We start from the raw sequence: 21,195 nt of genomic DNA on the forward strand, positions 1-21,195 counted from the left end.
GAAGGGAAGCTCCAGCCCGGCGTCCGTCCCCACCGGGGAGGAGTAGGCCTGCTGACTGAGCGCTGGGAGCCGGGAGCCTTTCCTGCAGTCAGTCGGTCGGTCAGTGAGTGAGTGAGTGTGTGTGCTGAAGGGAAGCTCCAGCCCGGCGTCCGTCCCCACCGGGGAGGAGTAGGCCTGCTGACTGAGCGCTGGGAGCCGGGAGCCTTTCCTGCAGTCAGTCGGTCGGTCAGTGAGTGAGTGAGTGTGTGTGCTGAAGGGAAGCTCCAGCCCGGCGTCCGTCCCCACCGGGGAGGAGTAGGCCTGCTGACTGAGCGCTGGGAGCCGGGAGCCTTTCCTGCAGTCAGTCGGTCGGTCAGTGAGTGAGTGAGTGTGTGTGCTGAAGGGAAGCTCCAGCCCGGCGTCCGTCCCCACCGGGGAGTTGTGCCCGGGCCCGGGCCTCCTGCCGACGGACCGTGTGGCGCATTGTCCCGACTGCGGACTTTCTCCAGCAAAAAGGCGGAGGTGCAGTACCGCCATTTCGCCACACGAGGGACGGAATGGCACCCAACTGCCCCCTGGTGTCGAAAAAGCGCAAGGGCACCCGGGCCGGTCCGCCCCAGGCAGCGGCCGAGATGCAGCACCGGGGGCCCGGCCTGCCTGCCCTGGAGGTCAGCCTGCCAGCCCTGGAGGTCTGCCTTCCAGCCCTGGAGGACAGCCTGCCTGCCCTGGTAGCAGCACTGCCTGCCTTCCAGCCCTGGAGGTCTGCCTGTTAGCCCTGGAGGTCTGCTATCCAGCCCTGGTAGCAGCACTGCCTGCCCTGGAGGTCTGCCTGCCTGCCTTCCAGCCCTGGAGGTCTGCTATCCAGCCCTGGTAGCAGCACTGCCTGCCCTGGAGGTCTGCCTGCCTGCCCTGGAGGTCTGCCTTCCAGCCCTGGAGGACAGCCTGCCTGCCCTGGTAGCAGCACTGCCTGCCTTCCAGCCCTGGAGGTCTGCCTGTTAGCCCTGGAGGTCTGCTATCCAGCCCTGGTAGCAGCACTGCCTGCCCTGGAGGTCTGCCTGCCTGCCTTCCAGCCCTGGAGGTCTGCTATCCAGCCCTGGTAGCAGCACTGCCTGCCCTGGAGGTCTGCCTGCCTGCCCTGGAGGTCTGCCTTCCAGCCCTGGAGGACAGCCTGCCTGCCCTGGTAGCAGCACTGCCTGCCTTCCAGCCCTGGAGGTCTGCCTGTTAGCCCTGGAGGTCTGCTATCCAGCCCTGGTAGCAGCACTGCCTGCCCTGGAGGTCTGCCTGCCTGCCTTCCAGCCCTGGAGGTCTGCTATCCAGCCCTGGTAGCAGCACTGCCTGCCCTGGAGGTCTGCCTGCCTGCCTTCCAGCCCTGGAGGTCTGCTATCCAGCCCTGGAGGTCTGCCTGCCTGCCCTGGCAGCAGCACTGCCTGCCCTGGAGGTCAGCCTGCCAGCCCTGGAGGTCTGCCTTCCAGCCCTGGAGGTCTGCCTGTTAGCCCTGGAGGTCTGCTATCCAGCCCTGGTAGCAGCACTGCCTGCCCTGGAGGTCTGCCGGCCTGCCCTGGAGGTCTGCCTGCCTGCCCTGGAGGTCTGCCTGCCTGCCTGTTAGCCCTGGAGGTCTGCTATCCAGCCCTGGAGGTCTGCCTGCCAGCCCTGGAGGTCTGCTATCCAGCCCTGGAGGTCTGCCTGCCAGCCCTGGAGGTCTGCTATCCAGCCCTGGAGGTCTGCCTGTTAGCCCTGGAGGTCTGCTATCCAGCCCTGGAGGTCTGCCTGCCTGCCTGTTAGCCCTGGAGGTCAGCCTGTTAGCCCTGGAGGTCTGCCTGTTAGCCCTGGAGGTCTGCCTGCCTGCCCTGGAGGTCAGCTATCCAGCCCTGGAGGTCTGCCTGCCTGCCCTGGTAGCAGCACTGCCTGCCCTGGAGGTCTGCCTGTTAGCCCTGGAGGTCTGCCTGCCTGCCCTGGAGGTCTGCCTGCCTGCCTGTTAGCCCTGGAGGTCTGCTATCCAGCCCTGGAGGTCTGCTATCCAGCCCTGGAGGTCTGCTATCCAGCCCTGGTAGCAGCACTGCCTGCCCTGGAGGTCTGCCTGCCTGCCCTGGAGGTCAGCCTGTTAGCCCTGGAGGTCTGCCTGCCTGCCCTGGAGGTCTGCCTGCCTGCCTGTTAGCCCTGGAGGTCAGCCTGTTAGCCCTGGAGGTCTGCTATCCAGCCCTGGAAGCAGCACTGCCTGCCCTGGAGGTCTGCTATCCAGCCCTGGAGGTCTGCCTGCCTGCCCTGGCAGCAGCACTGCCTGCCCTGGAGGTCAGCCTGCCAGCCCTGGAGGTCTGCCTTCCAGCCCTGGAGGTCTGCCTGTTAGCCCTGGAGGTCTGCTATCCAGCCCTGGTAGCAGCACTGCCTGCCCTGGAGGTCTGCCGGCCTGCCCTGGAGGTCTGCCTGCCTGCCCTGGAGGTCTGCCTGCCTGCCTGTTAGCCCTGGAGGTCAGCCTGTTAGCCCTGGAGGTCTGCTATCCAGCCCTGGAGGTCTGCTATCCAGCCCTGGTAGCAGCACTGCCTGCCCTGGAGGTCTGCCTGCCTGCCCTGGAGGTCAGCCTGTTAGCCCTGGAGGTCTGCCTGCCTGCCTGTTAGCCCTGGAGGTCAGCCTGTTAGCCCTGGAGGTCTGCTATCCAGCCCTGGAAGCAGCACTGCCTGCCCTGGAGGTCTGCTATCCAGCCCTGGAGGTCTGCCTGCCTGCCCTGGCAGCAGCACTGCCTGCCCTGGAGGTCAGCCTGCCAGCCCTGGAGGTCTGCCTTCCAGCCCTGGAGGTCTGCCTGTTAGCCCTGGAGGTCTGCTATCCAGCCCTGGTAGCAGCACTGCCTGCCCTGGAGGTCTGCCGGCCTGCCCTGGAGGTCTGCCTGCCTGCCCTGGAGGTCTGCCTGCCTGCCTGTTAGCCCTGGAGGTCTGCTATCCAGCCCTGGAGGTCTGCCTGCCAGCCCTGGAGGTCTGCTATCCAGCCCTGGAGGTCTGCCTGTTAGCCCTGGAGGTCTGCTATCCAGCCCTGGAGGTCTGCCTGCCTGCCTGTTAGCCCTGGAGGTCAGCCTGCCAGCCCTGGAGGTCTGCCTTCCAGCCCTGGAGGACAGCCTGCCTGCCCTGGTAGCAGCACTGCCTGCCTTCCAGCCCTGGAGGTCTGCCTGTTAGCCCTGGAGGTCTGCTATCCAGCCCTGGTAGCAGCACTGCCTGCCCTGGAGGTCTGCCTGCCTGCCTTCCAGCCCTGGAGGTCTGCTATCCATCCCTGGAGGTCTGCCTGCCTGCCATCCAGCCCTGGAGGTCTGCTATCCAGCCCTGGTAGCAGCACTGCCTGCCCTGGAGGTCTGCTATCCAGCCCTGGAGGACAGCCTGCCTGCCCTGGTAGCAGCACTGCCTGCCCTGGAGGTCTGCTATCCAGCCCTGGAGGACAGCCTGCCTGCCCTGGTAGCAGCACTGCCTGCCCTGGAGGTCTGCCTGCCTGCCCTGGAGGTCAGCCTGCCAGCCCTGGCAGCAGCACGGCCTACCTGCCTGCCTGCCCTGGAGGTCTGCCTGCCTGCCTGCCCTGGAGGTCAGCCTTCCAGCCCTGGCAGCAGCACGGCCTACCTGCCTGCCAGCCTGCCCTCCCCAGCCACACAGCCCTGCCTGCCTGCCTGCCAGCCCTGGAGGTCAGCCTGTTAGCCCTGGAGGTCTGCCTGCCTGTCTGCCTGCCTGCCTGCCTGCCCTGGAGGTCAGCCTGCCTGCCCTGGAGGTCTGCTATCCAGCCCTGGTAGCAGCACTGCCTGCCCTGGAGGTCAGCCTGTTAGCCCTGGAGGTCTGCCTGCCTGCCCTGGTAGCAGCACTGCCTGCCTGCCTGCCCTGGAGGTCTGCCTGTTAGCCCTGGAGGTCTGCTATCCAGCCCTGGTAGCAGCACTGCCTGCCCTGGAGGTCTGCCTGCCTGCCTTCCAGCCCTGGAGGTCTGCTATCCAGCCCTGGAGGTCTGCCTGCCTGCCCTGGCAGCAGCACTGCCTGCCCTGGAGGTCAGCCTGCCAGCCCTGGAGGTCTGCCTTCCAGCCCTGGAGGTCTGCCTGTTAGCCCTGGAGGTCTGCTATCCAGCCCTGGTAGCAGCACTGCCTGCCCTGGAGGTCTGCCGGCCTGCCCTGGAGGTCTGCCTGCCTGCCCTGGAGGTCTGCCTGCCTGCCTGTTAGCCCTGGAGGTCTGCTATCCAGCCCTGGAGGTCTGCCTGCCAGCCCTGGAGGTCTGCTATCCAGCCCTGGAGGTCTGCCTGCCAGCCCTGGAGGTCTGCTATCCAGCCCTGGAGGTCTGCCTGTTAGCCCTGGAGGTCTGCTATCCAGCCCTGGAGGTCTGCCTGCCTGCCTGTTAGCCCTGGAGGTCAGCCTGTTAGCCCTGGAGGTCTGCCTGTTAGCCCTGGAGGTCTGCCTGCCTGCCCTGGAGGTCAGCTATCCAGCCCTGGAGGTCTGCCTGCCTGCCCTGGTAGCAGCACTGCCTGCCCTGGAGGTCTGCCTGTTAGCCCTGGAGGTCTGCCTGCCTGCCCTGGAGGTCTGCCTGCCTGCCTGTTAGCCCTGGAGGTCTGCTATCCAGCCCTGGAGGTCTGCTATCCAGCCCTGGAGGTCTGCTATCCAGCCCTGGTAGCAGCACTGCCTGCCCTGGAGGTCTGCCTGCCTGCCCTGGAGGTCAGCCTGTTAGCCCTGGAGGTCTGCCTGCCTGCCCTGGAGGTCTGCCTGCCTGCCTGTTAGCCCTGGAGGTCAGCCTGTTAGCCCTGGAGGTCTGCTATCCAGCCCTGGAAGCAGCACTGCCTGCCCTGGAGGTCTGCTATCCAGCCCTGGAGGTCTGCCTGCCTGCCCTGGCAGCAGCACTGCCTGCCCTGGAGGTCAGCCTGCCAGCCCTGGAGGTCTGCCTTCCAGCCCTGGAGGTCTGCCTGTTAGCCCTGGAGGTCTGCTATCCAGCCCTGGTAGCAGCACTGCCTGCCCTGGAGGTCTGCCGGCCTGCCCTGGAGGTCTGCCTGCCTGCCCTGGAGGTCTGCCTGCCTGCCTGTTAGCCCTGGAGGTCAGCCTGTTAGCCCTGGAGGTCTGCTATCCAGCCCTGGAGGTCTGCTATCCAGCCCTGGTAGCAGCACTGCCTGCCCTGGAGGTCTGCCTGCCTGCCCTGGAGGTCAGCCTGTTAGCCCTGGAGGTCTGCCTGCCTGCCTGTTAGCCCTGGAGGTCAGCCTGTTAGCCCTGGAGGTCTGCTATCCAGCCCTGGAAGCAGCACTGCCTGCCCTGGAGGTCTGCTATCCAGCCCTGGAGGTCTGCCTGCCTGCCCTGGCAGCAGCACTGCCTGCCCTGGAGGTCAGCCTGCCAGCCCTGGAGGTCTGCCTTCCAGCCCTGGAGGTCTGCCTGTTAGCCCTGGAGGTCTGCTATCCAGCCCTGGTAGCAGCACTGCCTGCCCTGGAGGTCTGCCGGCCTGCCCTGGAGGTCTGCCTGCCTGCCCTGGAGGTCTGCCTGCCTGCCTGTTAGCCCTGGAGGTCAGCCTGTTAGCCCTGGAGGTCTGCTATCCAGCCCTGGAGGTCTGCTATCCAGCCCTGGTAGCAGCACTGCCTGCCCTGGAGGTCTGCCTGCCTGCCCTGGAGGTCAGCCTGTTAGCCCTGGAGGTCTGCCTGCCTGCCTGTTAGCCCTGGAGGTCAGCCTGTTAGCCCTGGAGGTCTGCTATCCAGCCCTGGAAGCAGCACTGCCTGCCCTGGAGGTCTGCTATCCAGCCCTGGAGGTCTGCCTGCCTGCCCTGGCAGCAGCACTGCCTGCCCTGGAGGTCAGCCTGCCAGCCCTGGAGGTCTGCCTTCCAGCCCTGGAGGTCTGCCTGTTAGCCCTGGAGGTCTGCTATCCAGCCCTGGTAGCAGCACTGCCTGCCCTGGAGGTCTGCCGGCCTGCCCTGGAGGTCTGCCTGCCTGCCCTGGAGGTCTGCCTGCCTGCCTGTTAGCCCTGGAGGTCTGCTATCCAGCCCTGGAGGTCTGCCTGCCAGCCCTGGAGGTCTGCTATCCAGCCCTGGAGGTCTGCCTGTTAGCCCTGGAGGTCTGCTATCCAGCCCTGGAGGTCTGCCTGCCTGCCTGTTAGCCCTGGAGGTCAGCCTGTTAGCCCTGGAGGTCTGCCTGTTAGCCCTGGAGGTCTGCCTGCCTGCCCTGGAGGTCAGCTATCCAGCCCTGGAGGTCTGCCTGCCTGCCCTGGTAGCAGCACTGCCTGCCCTGGAGGTCTGCCTGTTAGCCCTGGAGGTCTGCCTGCCTGCCCTGGAGGTCTGCCTGCCTGCCTGTTAGCCCTGGAGGTCTGCTATCCAGCCCTGGAGGTCTGCTATCCAGCCCTGGAGGTCTGCTATCCAGCCCTGGTAGCAGCACTGCCTGCCCTGGAGGTCTGCCTGCCTGCCCTGGAGGTCAGCCTGTTAGCCCTGGAGGTCTGCCTGCCTGCCCTGGAGGTCTGCCTGCCTGCCTGTTAGCCCTGGAGGTCAGCCTGTTAGCCCTGGAGGTCTGCTATCCAGCCCTGGAAGCAGCACTGCCTGCCCTGGAGGTCTGCTATCCAGCCCTGGAGGTCTGCCTGCCTGCCCTGGCAGCAGCACTGCCTGCCCTGGAGGTCAGCCTGCCAGCCCTGGAGGTCTGCCTTCCAGCCCTGGAGGTCTGCCTGTTAGCCCTGGAGGTCTGCCTGCCTGCCCTGGAGGTCTGCCTGCCTGCCTGCCTGCCCTGGAGGTCAGCCTGCCTGCCCTGGAGGTCTGCTATCCAGCCCTGGTAGCAGCACTGCCTGCCCTGGAGGTCAGCCTGTTAGCCCTGGAGGTCAGCCTGTTAGCCCTGGAGGTCAGCCTGTTAGCCCTGGAGGTCTGCTATCCAGCCCTGGAGGTCAGCTATCCAGCCCTGGTAGCAGCACTGCCTGCCCTGGAGGTCAGCCTGTTAGCCCTGGAGGTCTGCCTGCCTGCCCTGGTAGCAGCACTGCCTGCCTGCCTGCCCTGGAGGTCTGCCTGCCTGCCTGTTAGCCCTGGAGGTCAGCCTGTTAGCCCTGGAGGTCTGCTATCCAGCCCTGGAAGCAGCACTGCCTGCCCTGGAGGTCTGCTATCCAGCCCTGGAGGTCTGCCTGCCTGCCCTGGCAGCAGCACTGCCTGCCCTGGAGGTCAGCCTGCCAGCCCTGGAGGTCTGCCTTCCAGCCCTGGAGGTCTGCCTGTTAGCCCTGGAGGTCTGCTATCCAGCCCTGGTAGCAGCACTGCCTGCCCTGGAGGTCTGCCGGCCTGCCCTGGAGGTCTGCCTGCCTGCCCTGGAGGTCTGCCTGCCTGCCTGTTAGCCCTGGAGGTCAGCCTGTTAGCCCTGGAGGTCTGCTATCCAGCCCTGGAGGTCTGCTATCCAGCCCTGGTAGCAGCACTGCCTGCCCTGGAGGTCTGCCTGCCTGCCCTGGAGGTCAGCCTGTTAGCCCTGGAGGTCTGCCTGCCTGCCTGTTAGCCCTGGAGGTCAGCCTGTTAGCCCTGGAGGTCTGCTATCCAGCCCTGGAAGCAGCACTGCCTGCCCTGGAGGTCTGCTATCCAGCCCTGGAGGTCTGCCTGCCTGCCCTGGCAGCAGCACTGCCTGCCCTGGAGGTCAGCCTGCCAGCCCTGGAGGTCTGCCTTCCAGCCCTGGAGGTCTGCCTGTTAGCCCTGGAGGTCTGCTATCCAGCCCTGGTAGCAGCACTGCCTGCCCTGGAGGTCTGCCGGCCTGCCCTGGAGGTCTGCCTGCCTGCCCTGGAGGTCTGCCTGCCTGCCTGTTAGCCCTGGAGGTCTGCTATCCAGCCCTGGAGGTCTGCCTGCCAGCCCTGGAGGTCTGCTATCCAGCCCTGGAGGTCTGCCTGTTAGCCCTGGAGGTCTGCTATCCAGCCCTGGAGGTCTGCCTGCCTGCCTGTTAGCCCTGGAGGTCAGCCTGTTAGCCCTGGAGGTCTGCTATCCAGCCCTGGAAGCAGCACTGCCTGCCCTGGAGGTCTGCTATCCAGCCCTGGAGGTCTGCCTGCCTGCCCTGGCAGCAGCACTGCCTGCCCTGGAGGTCAGCCTGCCAGCCCTGGAGGTCTGCCTTCCAGCCCTGGAGGTCTGCCTGTTAGCCCTGGAGGTCTGCTATCCAGCCCTGGTAGCAGCACTGCCTGCCCTGGAGGTCTGCCGGCCTGCCCTGGAGGTCTGCCTGCCTGCCCTGGAGGTCTGCCTGCCTGCCTGTTAGCCCTGGAGGTCTGCTATCCAGCCCTGGAGGTCTGCCTGCCAGCCCTGGAGGTCTGCTATCCAGCCCTGGAGGTCTGCCTGTTAGCCCTGGAGGTCTGCTATCCAGCCCTGGAGGTCTGCCTGCCTGCCTGTTAGCCCTGGAGGTCAGCCTGCCAGCCCTGGAGGTCTGCCTTCCAGCCCTGGAGGACAGCCTGCCTGCCCTGGTAGCAGCACTGCCTGCCTTCCAGCCCTGGAGGTCTGCCTGTTAGCCCTGGAGGTCTGCTATCCAGCCCTGGTAGCAGCACTGCCTGCCCTGGAGGTCTGCCTGCCTGCCTTCCAGCCCTGGAGGTCTGCTATCCATCCCTGGAGGTCTGCCTGCCTGCCATCCAGCCCTGGAGGTCTGCTATCCAGCCCTGGTAGCAGCACTGCCTGCCCTGGAGGTCTGCTATCCAGCCCTGGAGGACAGCCTGCCTGCCCTGGTAGCAGCACTGCCTGCCCTGGAGGTCTGCTATCCAGCCCTGGAGGACAGCCTGCCTGCCCTGGTAGCAGCACTGCCTGCCCTGGAGGTCTGCCTGCCTGCCCTGGAGGTCAGCCTGCCAGCCCTGGCAGCAGCACGGCCTACCTGCCTGCCTGCCCTGGAGGTCTGCCTGCCTGCCTGCCCTGGAGGTCAGCCTTCCAGCCCTGGCAGCAGCACGGCCTACCTGCCTGCCAGCCTGCCCTCCCCAGCCACACAGCCCTGCCTGCCTGCCTGCCAGCCCTGGAGGTCAGCCTGTTAGCCCTGGAGGTCTGCCTGCCTGTCTGCCTGCCTGCCTGCCTGCCCTGGAGGTCAGCCTGCCTGCCCTGGAGGTCTGCTATCCAGCCCTGGTAGCAGCACTGCCTGCCCTGGAGGTCAGCCTGTTAGCCCTGGAGGTCTGCCTGCCTGCCCTGGTAGCAGCACTGCCTGCCTGCCTGCCCTGGAGGTCTGCCTGTTAGCCCTGGAGGTCTGCTATCCAGCCCTGGTAGCAGCACTGCCTGCCCTGGAGGTCTGCCTGCCTGCCTTCCAGCCCTGGAGGTCTGCTATCCAGCCCTGGAGGTCTGCCTGCCTGCCCTGGCAGCAGCACTGCCTGCCCTGGAGGTCAGCCTGCCAGCCCTGGAGGTCTGCCTTCCAGCCCTGGAGGTCTGCCTGTTAGCCCTGGAGGTCTGCTATCCAGCCCTGGTAGCAGCACTGCCTGCCCTGGAGGTCTGCCGGCCTGCCCTGGAGGTCTGCCTGCCTGCCCTGGAGGTCTGCCTGCCTGCCTGTTAGCCCTGGAGGTCTGCTATCCAGCCCTGGAGGTCTGCCTGCCAGCCCTGGAGGTCTGCTATCCAGCCCTGGAGGTCTGCCTGCCAGCCCTGGAGGTCTGCTATCCAGCCCTGGAGGTCTGCCTGTTAGCCCTGGAGGTCTGCTATCCAGCCCTGGAGGTCTGCCTGCCTGCCTGTTAGCCCTGGAGGTCAGCCTGTTAGCCCTGGAGGTCTGCCTGTTAGCCCTGGAGGTCTGCCTGCCTGCCCTGGAGGTCAGCTATCCAGCCCTGGAGGTCTGCCTGCCTGCCCTGGTAGCAGCACTGCCTGCCCTGGAGGTCTGCCTGTTAGCCCTGGAGGTCTGCCTGCCTGCCCTGGAGGTCTGCCTGCCTGCCTGTTAGCCCTGGAGGTCTGCTATCCAGCCCTGGAGGTCTGCTATCCAGCCCTGGAGGTCTGCTATCCAGCCCTGGTAGCAGCACTGCCTGCCCTGGAGGTCTGCCTGCCTGCCCTGGAGGTCAGCCTGTTAGCCCTGGAGGTCTGCCTGCCTGCCCTGGAGGTCTGCCTGCCTGCCTGTTAGCCCTGGAGGTCAGCCTGTTAGCCCTGGAGGTCTGCTATCCAGCCCTGGAAGCAGCACTGCCTGCCCTGGAGGTCTGCTATCCAGCCCTGGAGGTCTGCCTGCCTGCCCTGGCAGCAGCACTGCCTGCCCTGGAGGTCAGCCTGCCAGCCCTGGAGGTCTGCCTTCCAGCCCTGGAGGTCTGCCTGTTAGCCCTGGAGGTCTGCTATCCAGCCCTGGTAGCAGCACTGCCTGCCCTGGAGGTCTGCCGGCCTGCCCTGGAGGTCTGCCTGCCTGCCCTGGAGGTCTGCCTGCCTGCCTGTTAGCCCTGGAGGTCAGCCTGTTAGCCCTGGAGGTCTGCTATCCAGCCCTGGAGGTCTGCTATCCAGCCCTGGTAGCAGCACTGCCTGCCCTGGAGGTCTGCCTGCCTGCCCTGGAGGTCAGCCTGCCTGCCCTGGAGGTCTGCCTGCCTGCCTGTTAGCCCTGGAGGTCAGCCTGTTAGCCCTGGAGGTCTGCTATCCAGCCCTGGAAGCAGCACTGCCTGCCCTGGAGGTCTGCTATCCAGCCCTGGAGGTCTGCCTGCCTGCCCTGGCAGCAGCACTGCCTGCCCTGGAGGTCAGCCTGCCAGCCCTGGAGGTCTGCCTTCCAGCCCTGGAGGTCTGCCTGTTAGCCCTGGAGGTCTGCTATCCAGCCCTGGTAGCAGCACTGCCTGCCCTGGAGGTCTGCCGGCCTGCCCTGGAGGTCTGCCTGCCTGCCCTGGAGGTCTGCCTGCCTGCCTGTTAGCCCTGGAGGTCAGCCTGTTAGCCCTGGAGGTCTGCTATCCAGCCCTGGAGGTCTGCTATCCAGCCCTGGTAGCAGCACTGCCTGCCCTGGAGGTCTGCCTGCCTGCCCTGGAGGTCAGCCTGTTAGCCCTGGAGGTCTGCCTGCCTGCCTGTTAGCCCTGGAGGTCAGCCTGTTAGCCCTGGAGGTCTGCTATCCAGCCCTGGAAGCAGCACTGCCTGCCCTGGAGGTCTGCTATCCAGCCCTGGAGGTCTGCCTGCCTGCCCTGGCAGCAGCACTGCCTGCCCTGGAGGTCAGCCTGCCAGCCCTGGAGGTCTGCCTTCCAGCCCTGGAGGTCTGCCTGTTAGCCCTGGAGGTCTGCTATCCAGCCCTGGTAGCAGCACTGCCTGCCCTGGAGGTCTGCCGGCCTGCCCTGGAGGTCTGCCTGCCTGCCCTGGAGGTCTGCCTGCCTGCCTGTTAGCCCTGGAGGTCTGCTATCCAGCCCTGGAGGTCTGCCTGCCAGCCCTGGAGGTCTGCTATCCAGCCCTGGAGGTCTGCCTGTTAGCCCTGGAGGTCTGCTATCCAGCCCTGGAGGTCTGCCTGCCTGCCTGTTAGCCCTGGAGGTCAGCCTGCCAGCCCTGGAGGTCTGCCTTCCAGCCCTGGAGGACAGCCTGCCTGCCCTGGTAGCAGCACTGCCTGCCTTCCAGCCCTGGAGGTCTGCCTGTTAGCCCTGGAGGTCTGCTATCCAGCCCTGGTAGCAGCACTGCCTGCCCTGGAGGTCTGCCTGCCTGCCTTCCAGCCCTGGAGGTCTGCTATCCATCCCTGGAGGTCTGCCTGCCTGCCATCCAGCCCTGGAGGTCTGCTATCCAGCCCTGGTAGCAGCACTGCCTGCCCTGGAGGTCTGCTATCCAGCCCTGGAGGACAGCCTGCCTGCCCTGGTAGCAGCACTGCCTGCCCTGGAGGTCTGCTATCCAGCCCTGGAGGACAGCCTGCCTGCCCTGGTAGCAGCACTGCCTGCCCTGGAGGTCTGCCTGCCTGCCCTGGAGGTCAGCCTGCCAGCCCTGGCAGCAGCACGGCCTACCTGCCTGCCTGCCCTGGAGGTCTGCCTGCCTGCCTGCCCTGGAGGTCAGCCTTCCAGCCCTGGCAGCAGCACGGCCTACCTGCCTGCCAGCCTGCCCTCCCCAGCCACACAGCCCTGCCTGCCTGCCTGCCAGCCCTGGAGGTCAGCCTGTTAGCCCTGGAGGTCTGCCTGCCTGTCTGCCTGCCTGCCTGCCTGCCCTGGAGGTCAGCCTGCCTGCCCTGGAGGTCTGCTATCCAGCCCTGGTAGCAGCACTGCCTGCCCTGGAGGTCAGCCTGTTAGCCCTGGAGGTCTGCCTGCCTGCCCTGGTAGCAGCACTGCCTGCCTGCCTGCCCTGGAGGTCTGCCTGTTAGCCCTGGAGGTCTGCTATCCAGCCCTGGTAGCAGCACTGCCTGCCCTGGAGGTCTGCCTGCCTGCCTTCCAGCCCTGGAGGTCTGCTATCCAGCCCTGGAGGTCTGCCTGCCTGCCCTGGCAGCAGCACTGCCTGCCCTGGAGGTCAGCCTGCCAGCCCTGGAGGTCTGCCTTCCAGCCCTGGAGGTCTGCCTGTTAGCCCTGGAGGTCTGCTATCCAGCCCTGGTAGCAGCACTGCCTGCCCTGGAGGTCTGCCGGCCTGCCCTGGAGGTCTGCCTGCCTGCCCTGGAGGTCTGCCTGCCTGCCTGTTAGCCCTGGAGGTCTGCTATCCAGCCCTGGAGGTCTGCCTGCCAGCCCTGGAGGTCTGCTATCCAGCCCTGGAGGTCTGCCTGCCAGCCCTGGAGGTCTGCTATCCAGCCCTGGAGGTCTGCCTGTTAGCCCTGGAGGTCTGCTATCCAGCCCTGGAGGTCTGCCTGCCTGCCTGTTAGCCCTGGAGGTCAGCCTGTTAGCCCTGGAGGTCTGCCTGTTAGCCCTGGAGGTCTGCCTGCCTGCCCTGGAGGTCAGCTATCCAGCCCTGGAGGTCTGCCTGCCTGCCCTGGTAGCAGCACTGCCTGCCCTGGAGGTCTGCCTGTTAGCCCTGGAGGTCTGCCTGCCTGCCCTGGAGGTCTGCCTGCCTGCCTGTTAGCCCTGGAGGTCTGCTATCCAGCCCTGGAGGTCTGCTATCCAGCCCTGGAGGTCTGCTATCCAGCCCTGGTAGCAGCACTGCCTGCCCTGGAGGTCTGCCTGCCTGCCCTGGAGGTCAGCCTGTTAGCCCTGGAGGTCTGCCTGCCTGCCCTGGAGGTCTGCCTGCCTGCCTGTTAGCCCTGGAGGTCAGCCTGTTAGCCCTGGAGGTCTGCTATCCAGCCCTGGAAGCAGCACTGCCTGCCCTGGAGGTCTGCTATCCAGCCCTGGAGGTCTGCCTGCCTGCCCTGGCAGCAGCACTGCCTGCCCTGGAGGTCAGCCTGCCAGCCCTGGAGGTCTGCCTTCCAGCCCTGGAGGTCTGCCTGTTAGCCCTGGAGGTCTGCTATCCAGCCCTGGTAGCAGCACTGCCTGCCCTGGAGGTCTGCCGGCCTGCCCTGGAGGTCTGCCTGCCTGCCCTGGAGGTCTGCCTGCCTGCCTGTTAGCCCTGGAGGTCAGCCTGTTAGCCCTGGAGGTCTGCTATCCAGCCCTGGAGGTCTGCTATCCAGCCCTGGTAGCAGCACTGCCTGCCCTGGAGGTCTGCCTGCCTGCCCTGGAGGTCAGCCTGTTAGCCCTGGAGGTCTGCCTGCCTGCCTGTTAGCCCTGGAGGTCAGCCTGTTAGCCCTGGAGGTCTGCTATCCAGCCCTGGAAGCAGCACTGCCTGCCCTGGAGGTCTGCTATCCAGCCCTGGAGGTCTGCCTGCCTGCCCTGGCAGCAGCACTGCCTGCCCTGGAGGTCAGCCTGCCAGCCCTGGAGGTCTGCCTTCCAGCCCTGGAGGTCTGCCTGTTAGCCCTGGAGGTCTGCTATCCAGCCCTGGTAGCAGCACTGCCTGCCCTGGAGGTCTGCCGGCCTGCCCTGGAGGTCTGCCTGCCTGCCCTGGAGGTCTGCCTGCCTGCCTGTTAGCCCTGGAGGTCAGCCTGTTAGCCCTGGAGGTCTGCTATCCAGCCCTGGAGGTCTGCTATCCAGCCCTGGTAGCAGCACTGCCTGCCCTGGAGGTCTGCCTGCCTGCCCTGGAGGTCAGCCTGTTAGCCCTGGAGGTCTGCCTGCCTGCCTGTTAGCCCTGGAGGTCAGCCTGTTAGCCCTGGAGGTCTGCTATCCAGCCCTGGAAGCAGCACTGCCTGCCCTGGAGGTCTGCTATCCAGCCCTGGAGGTCTGCCTGCCTGCCCTGGCAGCAGCACTGCCTGCCCTGGAGGTCAGCCTGCCAGCCCTGGAGGTCTGCCTTCCAGCCCTGGAGGTCTGCCTGTTAGCCCTGGAGGTCTGCTATCCAGCCCTGGTAGCAGCACTGCCTGCCCTGGAGGTCTGCCGGCCTGCCCTGGAGGTCTGCCTGCCTGCCCTGGAGGTCTGCCTGCCTGCCTGTTAGCCCTGGAGGTCTGCTATCCAGCCCTGGAGGTCTGCCTGCCAGCCCTGGAGGTCTGCTATCCAGCCCTGGAGGTCTGCCTGTTAGCCCTGGAGGTCTGCTATCCAGCCCTGGAGGTCTGCCTGCCTGCCTGTTAGCCCTGGAGGTCAGCCTGTTAGCCCTGGAGGTCTGCCTGTTAGCCCTGGAGGTCTGCCTGCCTGCCCTGGAGGTCAGCTATCCAGCCCTGGAGGTCTGCCTGCCTGCCCTGGTAGCAGCACTGCCTGCCCTGGAGGTCTGCCTGTTAGCCCTGGAGGTCTGCCTGCCTGCCCTGGAGGTCTGCCTGCCTGCCTGTTAGCCCTGGAGGTCTGCTATCCAGCCCTGGAGGTCTGCTATCCAGCCCTGGAGGTCTGCTATCCAGCCCTGGTAGCAGCACTGCCTGCCCTGGAGGTCTGCCTGCCTGCCCTGGAGGTCAGCCTGTTAGCCCTGGAGGTCTGCCTGCCTGCCCTGGAGGTCTGCCTGCCTGCCTGTTAGCCCTGGAGGTCAGCCTGTTAGCCCTGGAGGTCTGCTATCCAGCCCTGGAAGCAGCACTGCCTGCCCTGGAGGTCTGCTATCCAGCCCTGGAGGTCTGCCTGCCTGCCCTGGCAGCAGCACTGCCTGCCCTGGAGGTCAGCCTGCCAGCCCTGGAGGTCTGCCTTCCAGCCCTGGAGGTCTGCCTGTTAGCCCTGGAGGTCTGCCTGCCTGCCCTGGAGGTCTGCCTGCCTGCCTGCCTGCCCTGGAGGTCAGCCTGCCTGCCCTGGAGGTCTGCTATCCAGCCCTGGTAGCAGCACTGCCTGCCCTGGAGGTCAGCCTGTTAGCCCTGGAGGTCAGCCTGTTAGCCCTGGAGGTCAGCCTGTTAGCCCTGGAGGTCTGCTATCCAGCCCTGGAGGTCAGCTATCCAGCCCTGGTAGCAGCACTGCCTGCCCTGGAGGTCAGCCTGTTAGCCCTGGAGGTCTGCCTGCCTGCCCTGGTAGCAGCACTGCCTGCCTGCCTGCCCTGGAGGTCTGCCTGCCTGCCTGTTAGCCCTGGAGGTCAGCCTGTTAGCCCTGGAGGTCTGCTATCCAGCCCTGGAAGCAGCACTGCCTGCCCTGGAGGTCTGCTATCCAGCCCTGGAGGTCTGCCTGCCTGCCCTGGCAGCAGCACTGCCTGCCCTGGAGGTCAGCCTGCCAGCCCTGGAGGTCTGCCTTCCAGCCCTGGAGGTCTGCCTGTTAGCCCTGGAGGTCTGCTATCCAGCCCTGGTAGCAGCACTGCCTGCCCTGGAGGTCTGCCGGCCTGCCCTGGAGGTCTGCCTGCCTGCCCTGGAGGTCTGCCTGCCTGCCTGTTAGCCCTGGAGGTCAGCCTGTTAGCCCTGGAGGTCTGCTATCCAGCCCTGGAGGTCTGCTATCCAGCCCTGGTAGCAGCACTGCCTGCCCTGGAGGTCTGCCTGCCTGCCCTGGAGGTCAGCCTGTTAGCCCTGGAGGTCTGCCTGCCTGCCTGTTAGCCCTGGAGGTCAGCCTGTTAGCCCTGGAGGTCTGCTATCCAGCCCTGGAAGCAGCACTGCCTGCCCTGGAGGTCTGCTATCCAGCCCTGGAGGTCTGCCTGCCTGCCCTGGCAGCAGCACTGCCTGCCCTGGAGGTCAGCCTGCCAGCCCTGGAGGTCTGCCTTCCAGCCCTGGAGGTCTGCCTGTTAGCCCTGGAGGTCTGCTATCCAGCCCTGGTAGCAGCACTGCCTGCCCTGGAGGTCTGCCGGCCTGCCCTGGAGGTCTGCCTGCCTGCCCTGGAGGTCTGCCTGCCTGCCTGTTAGCCCTGGAGGTCTGCTATCCAGCCCTGGAGGTCTGCCTGCCAGCCCTGGAGGTCTGCTATCCAGCCCTGGAGGTCTGCCTGTTAGCCCTGGAGGTCTGCTATCCAGCCCTGGAGGTCTGCCTGCCTGCCTGTTAGCCCTGGAGGTCAGCCTGTTAGCCCTGGAGGTCTGCTATCCAGCCCTGGAAGCAGCACTGCCTGCCCTGGAGGTCTGCTATCCAGCCCTGGAGGTCTGCCTGCCTGCCCTGGCAGCAGCACTGCCTGCCCTGGAGGTCAGCCTGCCAGCCCTGGAGGTCTGCCTTCCAGCCCTGGAGGTCTGCCTGTTAGCCCTGGAGGTCTGCTATCCAGCCCTGGTAGCAGCACTGCCTGCCCTGGAGGTCTGCCGGCCTGCCCTGGAGGTCTGCCTGCCTGCCCTGGAGGTCTGCCTGCCTGCCTGTTAGCCCTGGAGGTCTGCTATCCAGCCCTGGAGGTCTGCCTGCCAGCCCTGGAGGTCTGCTATCCAGCCCTGGAGGTCTGCCTGTTAGCCCTGGAGGTCTGCTATCCAGCCCTGGAGGTCTGCCTGCCTGCCTGTTAGCCCTGGAGGTCAGCCTGCCAGCCCTGGAGGTCTGCCTTCCAGCCCTGGAGGACAGCCTGCCTGCCCTGGTAGCAGCACTGCCTGCCTTCCAGCCCTGGAGGTCTGCCTGTTAGCCCTGGAGGTCTGCTATCCAGCCCTGGTAGCAGCACTGCCTGCCCTGGAGGTCTGCCTGCCTGCCTTCCAGCCCTGGAGGTCTGCTATCCATCCCTGGAGGTCTGCCTGCCTGCCATCCAGCCCTGGAGGTCTGCTATCCAGCCCTGGTAGCAGCACTGCCTGCCCTGGAGGTCTGCTATCCAGCCCTGGAGGACAGCCTGCCTGCCCTGGTAGCAGCACTGCCTGCCCTGGAGGTCTGCTATCCAGCCCTGGAGGACAGCCTGCCTGCCCTGGTAGCAGCACTGCCTGCCCTGGAGGTCTGCCTGCCTGCCCTGGAGGTCAGCCTGCCAGCCCTGGCAGCAGCACGGCCTACCTGCCTGCCTGCCCTGGAGGTCTGCCTGCCTGCCTGCCCTGGAGGTCAGCCTTCCAGCCCTGGCAGCAGCACGGCCTACCTGCCTGCCAGCCTGCCCTCCCCAGCCACACAGCCCTGCCTGCCTGCCTGCCAGCCCTGGAGGTCAGCCTGTTAGCCCTGGAGGTCTGCCTGCCTGTCTGCCTGCCTGCCTGCCTGCCCTGGAGGTCAGCCTGCCTGCCCTGGAGGTCTGCTATCCAGCCCTGGTAGCAGCACTGCCTGCCCTGGAGGTCAGCCTGTTAGCCCTGGAGGTCTGCCTGCCTGCCCTGGTAGCAGCACTGCCTGCCTGCCTGCCCTGGAGGTCTGCCTGTTAGCCCTGGAGGTCTGCTATCCAGCCCTGGTAGCAGCACTGCCTGCCCTGGAGGTCTGCCTGCCTGCCTTCCAGCCCTGGAGGTCTGCTATCCAGCCCTGGAGGTCTGCCTGCCTGCCCTGGCAGCAGCACTGCCTGCCCTGGAGGTCAGCCTGCCAGCCCTGGAGGTCTGCCTTCCAGCCCTGGAGGTCTGCCTGTTAGCCCTGGAGGTCTGCTATCCAGCCCTGGTAGCAGCACTGCCTGCCCTGGAGGTCTGCCGGCCTGCCCTGGAGGTCTGCCTGCCTGCCCTGGAGGTCTGCCTGCCTGCCTGTTAGCCCTGGAGGTCTGCTATCCAGCCCTGGAGGTCTGCCTGCCAGCCCTGGAGGTCTGCTATCCAGCCCTGGAGGTCTGCCTGCCAGCCCTGGAGGTCTGCTATCCAGCCCTGGAGGTCTGCCTGTTAGCCCTGGAGGTCTGCTATCCAGCCCTGGAGGTCTGCCTGCCTGCCTGTTAGCCCTGGAGGTCAGCCTGTTAGCCCTGGAGGTCTGCCTGTTAGCCCTGGAGGTCTGCCTGCCTGCCCTGGAGGTCAGCTATCCAGCCCTGGAGGTCTGCCTGCCTGCCCTGGTAGCAGCACTGCCTGCCCTGGAGGTCTGCCTGTTAGCCCTGGAGGTCTGCCTGCCTGCCCTGGAGGTCTGCCTGCCTGCCTGTTAGCCCTGGAGGTCTGCTATCCAGCCCTGGAGGTCTGCTATCCAGCCCTGGAGGTCTGCTATCCAGCCCTGGTAGCAGCACTGCCTGCCCTGGAGGTCTGCCTGCCTGCCCTGGAGGTCAGCCTGTTAGCCCTGGAGGTCTGCCTGCCTGCCCTGGAGGTCTGCCTGCCTGCCTGTTAGCCCTGGAGGTCAGCCTGTTAGCCCTGGAGGTCTGCTATCCAGCCCTGGAAGCAGCACTGCCTGCCCTGGAGGTCTGCTATCCAGCCCTGGAGGTCTGCCTGCCTGCCCTGGCAGCAGCACTGCCTGCCCTGGAGGTCAGCCTGCCAGCCCTGGAGGTCTGCCTTCCAGCCCTGGAGGTCTGCCTGTTAGCCCTGGAGGTCTGCTATCCAGCCCTGGTAGCAGCACTGCCTGCCCTGGAGGTCTGCCGGCCTGCCCTGGAGGTCTGCCTGCCTGCCCTGGAGGTCTGCCTGCCTGCCTGTTAGCCCTGGAGGTCAGCCTGTTAGCCCTGGAGGTCTGCTATCCAGCCCTGGAGGTCTGCTATCCAGCCCTGGTAGCAGCACTGCCTGCCCTGGAGGTCTGCCTGCCTGCCCTGGAGGTCAGCCTGTTAGCCCTGGAGGTCTGCCTGCCTGCCTGTTAGCCCTGGAGGTCAGCCTGTTAGCCCTGGAGGTCTGCTATCCAGCCCTGGAAGCAGCACTGCCTGCCCTGGAGGTCTGCTATCCAGCCCTGGAGGTCTGCCTGCCTGCCCTGGCAGCAGCACTGCCTGCCCTGGAGGTCAGCCTGCCAGCCCTGGAGGTCTGCCTTCCAGCCCTGGAGGTCTGCCTGTTAGCCCTGGAGGTCTGCTATCCAGCCCTGGTAGCAGCACTGCCTGCCCTGGAGGTCTGCCGGCCTGCCCTGGAGGTCTGCCTGCCTGCCCTGGAGGTCTGCCTGCCTGCCTGTTAGCCCTGGAGGTCAGCCTGTTAGCCCTGGAGGTCTGCTATCCAGCCCTGGAGGTCTGCTATCCAGCCCTGGTAGCAGCACTGCCTGCCCTGGAGGTCTGCCTGCCTGCCCTGGAGGTCAGCCTGTTAGCCCTGGAGGTCTGCCTGCCTGCCTGTTAGCCCTGGAGGTCAGCCTGTTAGCCCTGGAGGTCTGCTATCCAGCCCTGGAAGCAGCACTGCCTGCCCTGGAGGTCTGCTATCCAGCCCTGGAGGTCTGCCTGCCTGCCCTGGCAGCAGCACTGCCTGCCCTGGAGGTCAGCCTGCCAGCCCTGGAGGTCTGCCTTCCAGCCCTGGAGGTCTGCCTGTTAGCCCTGGAGGTCTGCTATCCAGCCCTGGTAGCAGCACTGCCTGCCCTGGAGGTCTGCCGGCCTGCCCTGGAGGTCTGCCTGCCTGCCCTGGAGGTCTGCCTGCCTGCCTGTTAGCCCTGGAGGTCTGCTATCCAGCCCTGGAGGTCTGCCTGCCAGCCCTGGAGGTCTGCTATCCAGCCCTGGAGGTCTGCCTGTTAGCCCTGGAGGTCTGCTATCCAGCCCTGGAGGTCTGCCTGCCTGCCTGTTAGCCCTGGAGGTCAGCCTGTTAGCCCTGGAGGTCTGCCTGTTAGCCCTGGAGGTCTGCCTGCCTGCCCTGGAGGTCAGCTATCCAGCCCTGGAGGTCTGCCTGCCTGCCCTGGTAGCAGCACTGCCTGCCCTGGAGGTCTGCCTGTTAGCCCTGGAGGTCTGCCTGCCTGCCCTGGAGGTCTGCCTGCCTGCCTGTTAGCCCTGGAGGTCTGCTATCCAGCCCTGGAGGTCTGCTATCCAGCCCTGGAGGTCTGCTATCCAGCCCTGGTAGCAGCACTGCCTGCCCTGGAGGTCTGCCTGCCTGCCCTGGAGGTCAGCCTGTTAGCCCTGGAGGTCTGCCTGCCTGCCCTGGAGGTCTGCCTGCCTGCCTGTTAGCCCTGGAGGTCAGCCTGTTAGCCCTGGAGGTCTGCTATCCAGCCCTGGAAGCAGCACTGCCTGCCCTGGAGGTCTGCTATCCAGCCCTGGAGGTCTGCCTGCCTGCCCTGGCAGCAGCACTGCCTGCCCTGGAGGTCAGCCTGCCAGCCCTGGAGGTCTGCCTTCCAGCCCTGGAGGTCTGCCTGTTAGCCCTGGAGGTCTGCCTGCCTGCCCTGGAGGTCTGCCTGCCTGCCTGCCTGCCCTGGAGGTCAGCCTGCCTGCCCTGGAGGTCTGCTATCCAGCCCTGGTAGCAGCACTGCCTGCCCTGGAGGTCAGCCTGTTAGCCCTGGAGGTCAGCCTGTTAGCCCTGGAGGTCAGCCTGTTAGCCCTGGAGGTCTGCTATCCAGCCCTGGAGGTCAGCTATCCAGCCCTGGTAGCAGCACTGCCTGCCCTGGAGGTCAGCCTGTTAGCCCTGGAGGTCTGCCTGCCTGCCCTGGTAGCAGCACTGCCTGCCTGCCTGCCCTGGAGGTCTGCCTGCCTGCCTGTTAGCCCTGGAGGTCAGCCTGTTAGCCCTGGAGGTCTGCTATCCAGCCCTGGAAGCAGCACTGCCTGCCCTGGAGGTCTGCTATCCAGCCCTGGAGGTCTGCCTGCCTGCCCTGGCAGCAGCACTGCCTGCCCTGGAGGTCAGCCTGCCAGCCCTGGAGGTCTGCCTTCCAGCCCTGGAGGTCTGCCTGTTAGCCCTGGAGGTCTGCTATCCAGCCCTGGTAGCAGCACTGCCTGCCCTGGAGGTCTGCCGGCCTGCCCTGGAGGTCTGCCTGCCTGCCCTGGAGGTCTGCCTGCCTGCCTGTTAGCCCTGGAGGTCAGCCTGTTAGCCCTGGAGGTCTGCTATCCAGCCCTGGAGGTCTGCTATCCAGCCCTGGTAGCAGCACTGCCTGCCCTGGAGGTCTGCCTGCCTGCCCTGGAGGTCAGCCTGTTAGCCCTGGAGGTCTGCCTGCCTGCCTGTTAGCCCTGGAGGTCAGCCTGTTAGCCCTGGAGGTCTGCTATCCAGCCCTGGAAGCAGCACTGCCTGCCCTGGAGGTCTGCTATCCAGCCCTGGAGGTCTGCCTGCCTGCCCTGGCAGCAGCACTGCCTGCCCTGGAGGTCAGCCTGCCAGCCCTGGAGGTCTGCCTTCCAGCCCTGGAGGTCTGCCTGTTAGCCCTGGAGGTCTGCTATCCAGCCCTGGTAGCAGCACTGCCTGCCCTGGAGGTCTGCCGGCC

The sequence above is a fragment of the Amia ocellicauda genome, unplaced genomic scaffold (assembly GCF_036373705.1).
Source record: "Amia ocellicauda isolate fAmiCal2 unplaced genomic scaffold, fAmiCal2.hap1 HAP1_SCAFFOLD_105, whole genome shotgun sequence".
In the NCBI taxonomy this organism is placed as follows: domain Eukaryota; kingdom Metazoa; phylum Chordata; class Actinopteri; order Amiiformes; family Amiidae; genus Amia; species Amia ocellicauda.